The sequence below is a fragment of the Penaeus japonicus genome, unplaced genomic scaffold (genome assembly GCF_977035675.1).
Source record: "Penaeus japonicus unplaced genomic scaffold, GWHDUDI00000001_assembly GWHDUDI00000029, whole genome shotgun sequence".
NCBI lineage: Eukaryota > Metazoa > Arthropoda > Malacostraca > Decapoda > Penaeidae > Penaeus > Penaeus japonicus.
In genome coordinates this window covers 3,668,905-3,677,741 of record NW_028234431.1, presented here as the reverse complement: position 1 = coordinate 3,677,741, position 8,837 = coordinate 3,668,905, and positions in this window count along the sequence as shown.

Here is an 8,837-nt window from a genome sequence, read left to right as displayed (position 1 = left end):
CCATGATTAAGGTGCTATTCAAGTGAAATGGCCATTCTTAAGTTCTATCTTCTTCAAAAAGAATCGGAATGGCATTGTAACCACATTCTTTTCATCAATAAATTCTAACACTCACGGAACTTATTCTATCTTTCTAATTCAGCAGCTAACAGCAGTTGCAATATAATTATCCTAAACTATCGAATATGATGATAAGTATCATAATGGTGTTTATAGACCAATACAGAACCGTACAACTAAAAAAATTCTTTATGTTAGTTATATAAATTATGATAAAAGGAAAATTCTGAAAATGTTGATGATAATTGTTATGATTATTATTCATTATTGCCATCATTTTGATAATGAAATCAAATAACATGATGATAATAAATCTATTTAGCAGCTAATATAGAATAAGAAAAGTGATAGTCGAAGAGATCTGAAGACGTGTGAAAAATACTGAATCACTCATTAAGTGTATATATGCAATTAATTTTACTTACATGCATATATATATATATATATATATATATATATATATATATATATATATATATATACATACATATATATATATATGTGTGTGTGTGTGTATTTATTCATATATATGTATGTATGTATTTATGTCTGTATGCATGTATACACACATATACACACATATATCATACACATAAGTATCTACTGTATAAAACTCTCATTATTATACATACATATATATATCTAGCATATTATCCTATATAAACTATAGATACTATATATATAGAGAGAGAGAGAGAATGAGAGACGCGAGAGAGAGAGAGAGAGAGAGAGCAACAGAGATGAGAGAGAGAGACGAGAGAAGAGGGAGAGAGAGAGATCAGGAGATAGAGAGATTATGAGAGATAGGAGATGAGAGAGATCGAGAGATAGAGAGATAGAGGAGAGAGAGAGAGATCTACTGTGATTAAATATGCATTATATCGTGATATATATAAACTATATAATTCTATAGATTATATATTTATATATATGTATGCATTACTATATATATATATATATTATATATATATCTTATATATATATATTTATATATATGTATGTATATATATAGACTATACGATGTATATATATATATATATATATATATAGATCTACATATGTTTATATATATTTCTGTATATATGTATACATAGTATATTATTTTGTTAGATAGATAGATAGATAGCTGATAGATAGATAGATAGATTTATGTATTTATAAAATGAATATTATATATATATTTATATATATATATATATATATTTAAATATATATATATACATATTTTTGTTTAGATATCTACTGTATAAATCTGCAATAATCTGTATATATATATATATATATATATTACTTATAACTATATATATATTTATATATATATATATCTATTAAACTGTATATAATATATACTAGATATATATATAAATATATATATTATATATATCATGTCAGTTATATATATATTATATATATATATATATCTAGATATTAATATATATATGTATATTATATTATGCATACATAAATATATATAATTAAGATTAATCGAGTAATAATCAAACATACAATGTTTATGAATAACAAAAGCACAAACACAGTAACATGCACAATAAAGATATAATAAATACCACTGACCAATATGAAGGAAAAAAAACGCGGACGTTTCGCACTTTTAATGGTTAGATAGGTTCCGGAACGCCTTAAAACTACGAATCGAGGCCGGTAATGTGGTCGCCCAAAGACACCACGGTTTGGTAGCTCAGAAGCAGCAGACGCCAAAAACGACATATAAGAGAGAGCATGGCCGTCATTTCCAGAAACAAGAGTTGGCACCTGTCGATCGAAGAGGACAGCCGGACAACCTCAATTAATAACGTGGAACTCCTGCCTGCAAAATAACAAAGAAGCAGTAGCCAAGTACAGAGAACATGGGAAACGAAGAAACGGAATCCTCCATCCGGGACGTAAGGCAACAACATGAAAGCGCCACCAGGACGCGCGGACATCGCCGCCAGAGTTAGAAGTTGACCTGAATCACGCAAGGCCGGACGACACGTTCGCCCTTCAAGGACAACTTCAACTTTACGGCTTGAGGACAAGCCTTTTTAGGTGGCCGGGCAGTCTGTGAGACAACGTGCAAGCCACGTGGAGACATGAGAAAGCCACGTGGCCTAGATGCTATAAAGACGAAGAAGCAACTCTTCATGGCGTCTCCCTAGGTCAAGATAAATCGGGCCGACCTCAGGTCATTCGCCCTCTCTCTCCCGACCTCGCCTGCAGACACACTTGACTTCGCCTCAGAGAGGGCCGTGCGCGCCGAGCCGGTGCTCCGAGCCCGCCCCATCCGCGAGGCGCACGCAACACGACACGAACGCAGAAGACACATCAAGAAAGACCCATATACGAGACCTGTAGACACATTATTTCTATTTGCAGAAACGCGACGTGCCGATATTCACCAAATAAAGGAGTCAAGAATACCAGACTTTGGCTTCAAGAAACCCTTTGTAAGCACCTCTCACACCTTCCTTGTATAATATCACTGATAATGGATGTCAGGTGCATGTATTTTATCTTAACCCGGCCCCATTGACTATTAACCCGTTAACGACGGATGACGTGTTTTTTCATCATACATGACGCAGGAGCCTTTGCCTGACAATGGGCGTTATGACGTTCGGGGATTTTGGATCACTATGTTATTCTATTGTGCTATGAGTAATAAGTGAGTGATGCTAACAATTGCAGTCATAATTATTATAACTGTCGTAATATTAAGCAAAATGGGTTTAACTCACTTCCAAAACCTAGATGGCACCACTTTCTGCTAGCACCAGCAGGAGAGAGAGCCTTGAATGGCACCCATCTACGGTTTCTAGCAAGCACTATCTCTATAGAGGGATGGCACATCGTAAGTTGCCGCCCTCTTGCTCTAAAGTACCGCAGATGAAAGATGTGCAGGCAGAACGAGAGGAGGAAGGTGACTCACACCATGCCCAATGCCAAATTATGTTGCAGAAGCTGCCTCGATCAGAAATAAAACTCATGCTGGAGCCTGCATAAGTAAATCTATTCCCCGTCGGCAACGGGTTAACCCTGGTGTACCTGTAATATCTTCCCTGTTTTTTCTGCCATTGCAACATCATCCTCCCCTGATGAGCAGAGCTCTGATCATGTTCTGAAGCAAAATTTAGATTTTCATGAAGGATATGACATTTTGAATACCTTATTTTAAAAATTCCCAAGTGTACTGTCAACCAAGGACCGTCCTTTCGGAAAAACAGAGCTCACATTGCTTCAACACATAGGAAACCATTACCCTCGAGTGATGCTAAGCCATTCATACATAACCAAGTTAAAAGATCCCTCAATTTCAACTATCGAGCGACAGGCCTTGGAAAAAGGAGGTATAAAACCCAAATGTTAGTACATGACATCTTATTCAAGCCCAAGCCCAATTCACCTGGGCCTCCCCCCTCCTCCTTGTTCCAAAAGAAGGATAATTTTTCCGCCCAGGCAGTGGTCGACTATCGCAAGTTGAATAAAGTAACAGTGCCAGGACCATTCCCAATTCCTAATCTTAGATTGTTGTTGCAAGACATTGGCTCTAATAATAAGATTTTTTCAACCTTTGACCTTGCTAAAGGCTTCCTGCAAGTTCCTATGGCTCCTGAAAGCGTGCCATATACGCCTTACTTGACTCATATGGGACATTTTGAATTTTTAGTATGCCCTTTTGGCCTTCGCAATTCCCCTCTCACATTTAGCAGATTAATGTCATTTGTACTATCAGGATTAATTAATGATCAGGTCCTAGTGTATTTAGATATTTTAATTTGCTCACCCTCCCTCTCTGAACACAAGAATAAATTGCATCAGGTTTTCAATAGGTTATCAACTGCAGGATTAACTATTCAATCTAGCAAGTGTCAATTCTTCAAGTCTAAATTAGAATTCTTAGGCCATACCTTGTCATCTAAATGTATAGCACCTAATGATTCAAAAGTTAAAGCCGTTGCCGACTTTCCAACACCGAAAAACTAGAAGGAATTGAAGTCATTTATAGGCCTACATTAGGTTTTTACAGCCGCCGTTCATTCAAGGTTACGGGAGTCCATGCGCGGGACACTGATTTTAATCAGATCTCCTTAAAAAGGCATACTACTTGGCAGTGGACAGACGAGGAATAAAAGCCTGACATTTACAACTCTTTCAAGTCACAACTAATTAAGGCTCCACACTCTTAGCCTTCCCCGATTATTCAACTTTGCCCTTTTGTACGCCTCACCACACTGATGCCTCAAACCTCGGGCTAGGAGCAGTACTCCACCAGAAAGACACATGGCCATTCTGGAAAAAAACGTGCAAGGACAACCAGATGCTTTTGCGCAGACGCGCACACCGTCAATTCAGCGGAGAAGAAAGAAAAACGCTATCATACGAAACGGACCGTGATAGCTACTAAACATTATCACATGGGCCCTCCGTCACTTTCGAGAGACTAATCTTGGGATAATCAGATAGAAGTGCACACTGATCATTTCCACCCCCTCCACGTCCATATGTTAAGGGTAGGGACACTCATGGACGACGAGACGCACCCGCGCAATTCGAACAAATTCTTGCCAGCAGAGTTCTGACGGTGCACCCCAGATTAGGTGAGGTTTATTTACCCGGGAAACAAAATGTCAGTTGTGCCGAGCCCGGCGCTATCCACGCGCTCCAGCCCCTCTCTGACGCTCACAACCTGCCCTTGAATCTAGCTCCTCGCCCACCTTTGGCCCCCGCAGGTGAGAAATTCTCTGACACACTGCTCCCGATCTGGGGTAAACAATGCCTCACGCCTACCCCTTGAGGATCCCTCGGTTTAATTGGATCATCTTAGGAGTCCGAGATCCTAAGCCGTATGACTGACCCATGTTAATGGTCGCCTATCCGACCCCATTCATTCAGTTACCTCCCCGGTCTTGGCTGCGTCCTAGCCGGTAGGTTCCAATGGACCCCCTACAAGAGGGACGAATCGCATCATCGTTATCATACTTAGCGCAACTGTAATTGATAATCTGTACGGCGCCCTTAATTCCCAAGCTTAGAAAGGAATGAAAGACCTCGTCCCAACTAGCAGAGCATGTTTTCTCGGTCTAAGGTGACAAAATTTACGGTACGATGCTACGGGTTTCTACTTTGCTCACAACAAAGTCATCGTATTATCGGGACGTAGAAAGCTCACAGGCATTTCGTCAGTCTTGTCAGTTATGTCCTGAATTATTTAAGGTCGAATCCTTCCTCTGAATTAATAATCGAAAGGAAGCTGCACGACTGTGGTAAGTATAAGGCAATTAATTAAAGCTCAGCAGCACTTCTTTTACCCACACCTCATATTGCAAGTTGTAAGCATATTCAGTCTTGTAAGCAAAGCCAAATTACAAGGGAAAATACATGACCCAGCCCTGCATTGAAATATTTTATAGTCTTCATTGATATCATTCACTTCGTTTTTTGAACTACGTCTGTTGACCAACAAATTCAGCAAATGTTTGTGCGAGACATGTTTTTCATGACTTCTGTCATAGATAATTTAGCCCCCATGTATTTTCAATGATAACGGAGATGAAGTTTCATAAAAGAAAGTCTTGGATAAGTAAGTGTGAAATCATGCATGTAACTCGTGTTAAACATTCTCCCTTACCACCACATAAGTAATGGTATTACAGCAAGGGCCTCCAAAGCACTCAATCCGACATCTGAACATGGATGAATTAGTGTTGTAGACCAATCCAGTCTTGATATTAATAGTACTTCCATGTCTTCTTTAGGCGAGATACTGCTACATTTTCTTTTATATGGAATGGATAAAGGCTACCCTATGACCTATTTGATGAAAAATCAAGTTCCTCTTATAATAATAATTACTGGGAATATCTTCTAAATAGAAATAAGTCAATCTTTCAAATCACAAAGAATCATTGACTAATTCCAGCGATATACTGTCAATTCAAACACAATGTGGCCCGCCACAAGGACATTCGAAAGTTGGAGAAGTTAGTGATTTTAGACAATGTCAACCAACAATATTATTAAGTCAAAGCTTGCTCCTAGATTTTGAAGGTCCAATTTAGTGTAATTAGTGTAAGAACACAAGGGCCTACATTTAAATGAATACTTCAGTGTGAACACTTCTTGGTGCCATTTCGACGTCTAAAGCTTGTCAGCAAGTATATTCTCCCGAGTCGATCGAACACTATGATTTTTTATCTTCCAGAATCTGTACTACTCTGGGACTTATCTTCTTACTTTGTCGTTGCCGACCCGCCATGCCCTACCCCCGAGGCATCGCCTACTACATAGGAGCCTTCGTTAGTACACCATGGGTACTACTCTAACCAATAACAAACAATGTGGAAATCAAATTTCGCTTCAGCGATGTGATTTCTCCGGACCTGGCTACTTTTCCACCTACGTAGAGATAGCAATCACTTCAAGCACAGGTAACTGGTGAACAGTTAACCAGCAGCAATTCTCATCTTGACAGTTGCCTTAATTTGTGATAATCAACTTTCTTCTTTTGATTAAGAACAAGTTGTAAAAGCGTCACGACGAGGATTATATGTCAAAGACTGTCGGAAAGATTGCCCACGCGTTATTTGGGTTGTAGATGATGATATTTCTCATCTAAATTCTAGAATATCAGACTATTCTCAGAAGACAATTTAGTCACAGATTTGACGATCTATCATTTTCATAACGTCAACACTATTGCCACTAATTGTTCTAACGAGTTACAGAAGAGAGCATTCCTCAGTTTAATCAACCTTTGAATAACGCCTCATCCACAAAGTCTCAATAACATTTCTATCCAGTCTCACATGAGCTCCGTAGTATAATGTGCCATCTTATAACCTGATAGTAACATAATTAATAAGAATTTATAAATAAATTAACTCAAAGTAACTCAACTCGATTGATCTTCAGACAAAACAGCTGACTCGAACGTATGCTCCTAGTCTCATTGAACTCCTACTGACTTACAGCCCAATATCTCTCAAGACAATAATTCTCCTCTGACTAATGTTAAGTGCCTCGTTTTTCCTATCTCTGTAATGCAAACGAAATTTCATGTTTGACGTAGCTCTAAAATCTACTCCTCACTATTTCAGTCTTCTCTGCTATATTTTCCATCTCCCCTAGAACTACCTTCATGGCTTACTTTCATTCATCACAAAACATAATAACACTTTTCTTCACTTTAAACACAGACAACAATTCGCACTGCATCCTAAAATGCTTTCTCACGAGCTCAGGCTATATTTCTTCTGCCACAAGCATGAATTTTCTTAGATAATTGTGCAAAGACAATCCTTTACACATTTATGTTGTTGCACTCATCCGCCTCTGGTCTCACTTGGACACAGAAACTAAGGTCATCTTGCTCACAGGGCACTCAATTACTAACACATAACACATTCATGTAGGATCAGTAGAGCAGTACATTCTCTCCGACTATCAGTGGTTCGGTTTGGGCCGTAATAGGCCTTCATCTCATTGTCCCGTACTATTGACTTTGTACTTACTTTGACTTCAAGGCATAACCAAATCGATAATACTAACATGATTCTGTTGGTGACAAGACATGCCCTGATGTTGTTCTACAAGGTACTTTTGTTCTTCCAGCCTCATGTGAACTGACTTCCTTATCCTTATTTATTCCAGCCACCCATACCTACACAAGGGAGATTGCAATGAATACCTCCTACCTGCAACACATATCGCTATCATTGCCATCCTATAACATTTCTCTTCCTAGTATAACCTTTCAACAGATGCCTACTTTGCAACAGCTTGATGCATTTACCCCGCTCAGCCCGTTCCACGCAACCTACATTTATCCCGTATACGTTACCGTCGCCGGAATGTGTATGTTGCTAATAACCCTGGGAGCTTGCTACTGCATCACCTACAGACGAGTTGCAAAGATAAACAAGCGAGTAAAACCTACCCATGATTCTGTTGCATATACCAGTTACCCTCATGTCATATAATATAAGAAATAAAAAAGATCAAAACCAAAAAAAAATAATAAAAAACAAATAAAAAACATTTTGATACAATATTCGATATATTACTACCTTACGTTTTTTTTCTTGTAGCACGAACTATTTTCCTTTACATATCTCGAACTATGCCTTCTACCCTAAGTCCCCACTTACCTCTCTAAAGCCATGTAAGGCGCCAGGTACTTGTACTTTTTTCAAGCTACGATATTGACGGATGCAGAAGAGCACACCTCCCAGGTGTGTTAAACCTGTAACTTCCGGAGCTGATCTCGAGGCCTGCCATGCTGCACAACCGTATAGTACTGTGCATTAATCAAGACACTGCCAGATGTTTGCTGTCTCTTCGTATATCCCTCTTATAGAGTTCCCCTGATCAAGGAACTCTTACTTTCAGTTAAGTATAAAGCTTCCTACTTTATTTCTTACCAAATCGGGATGATTTGGGGTAGCATGGTAGAGCGATATGAAGGTAGTTATTTTTAACAGTTAGCAACGCAAATGTGTGACCTGAGAAAATATGATCAAATTACAATACACAGGTGTGACCTTCTTAATTACCGGGTTTCACATATTCCCCAGGGATCGGGCAAAGACACGTCCCAGGCAGCACCTGTGACTTCTGAAGAATCTGGTCATTTCCGCATCATAGGAAAATCACCCTCAAAGGCTGACCACAGGGCGGACCTATGAATTGCGATGATCCGAAGTCAGCTAATCAAGAAATAGCGACCTAAGCTGACACTTGGATTAGCCACACCTATTTTCCTGTAGACGGGTCATCGC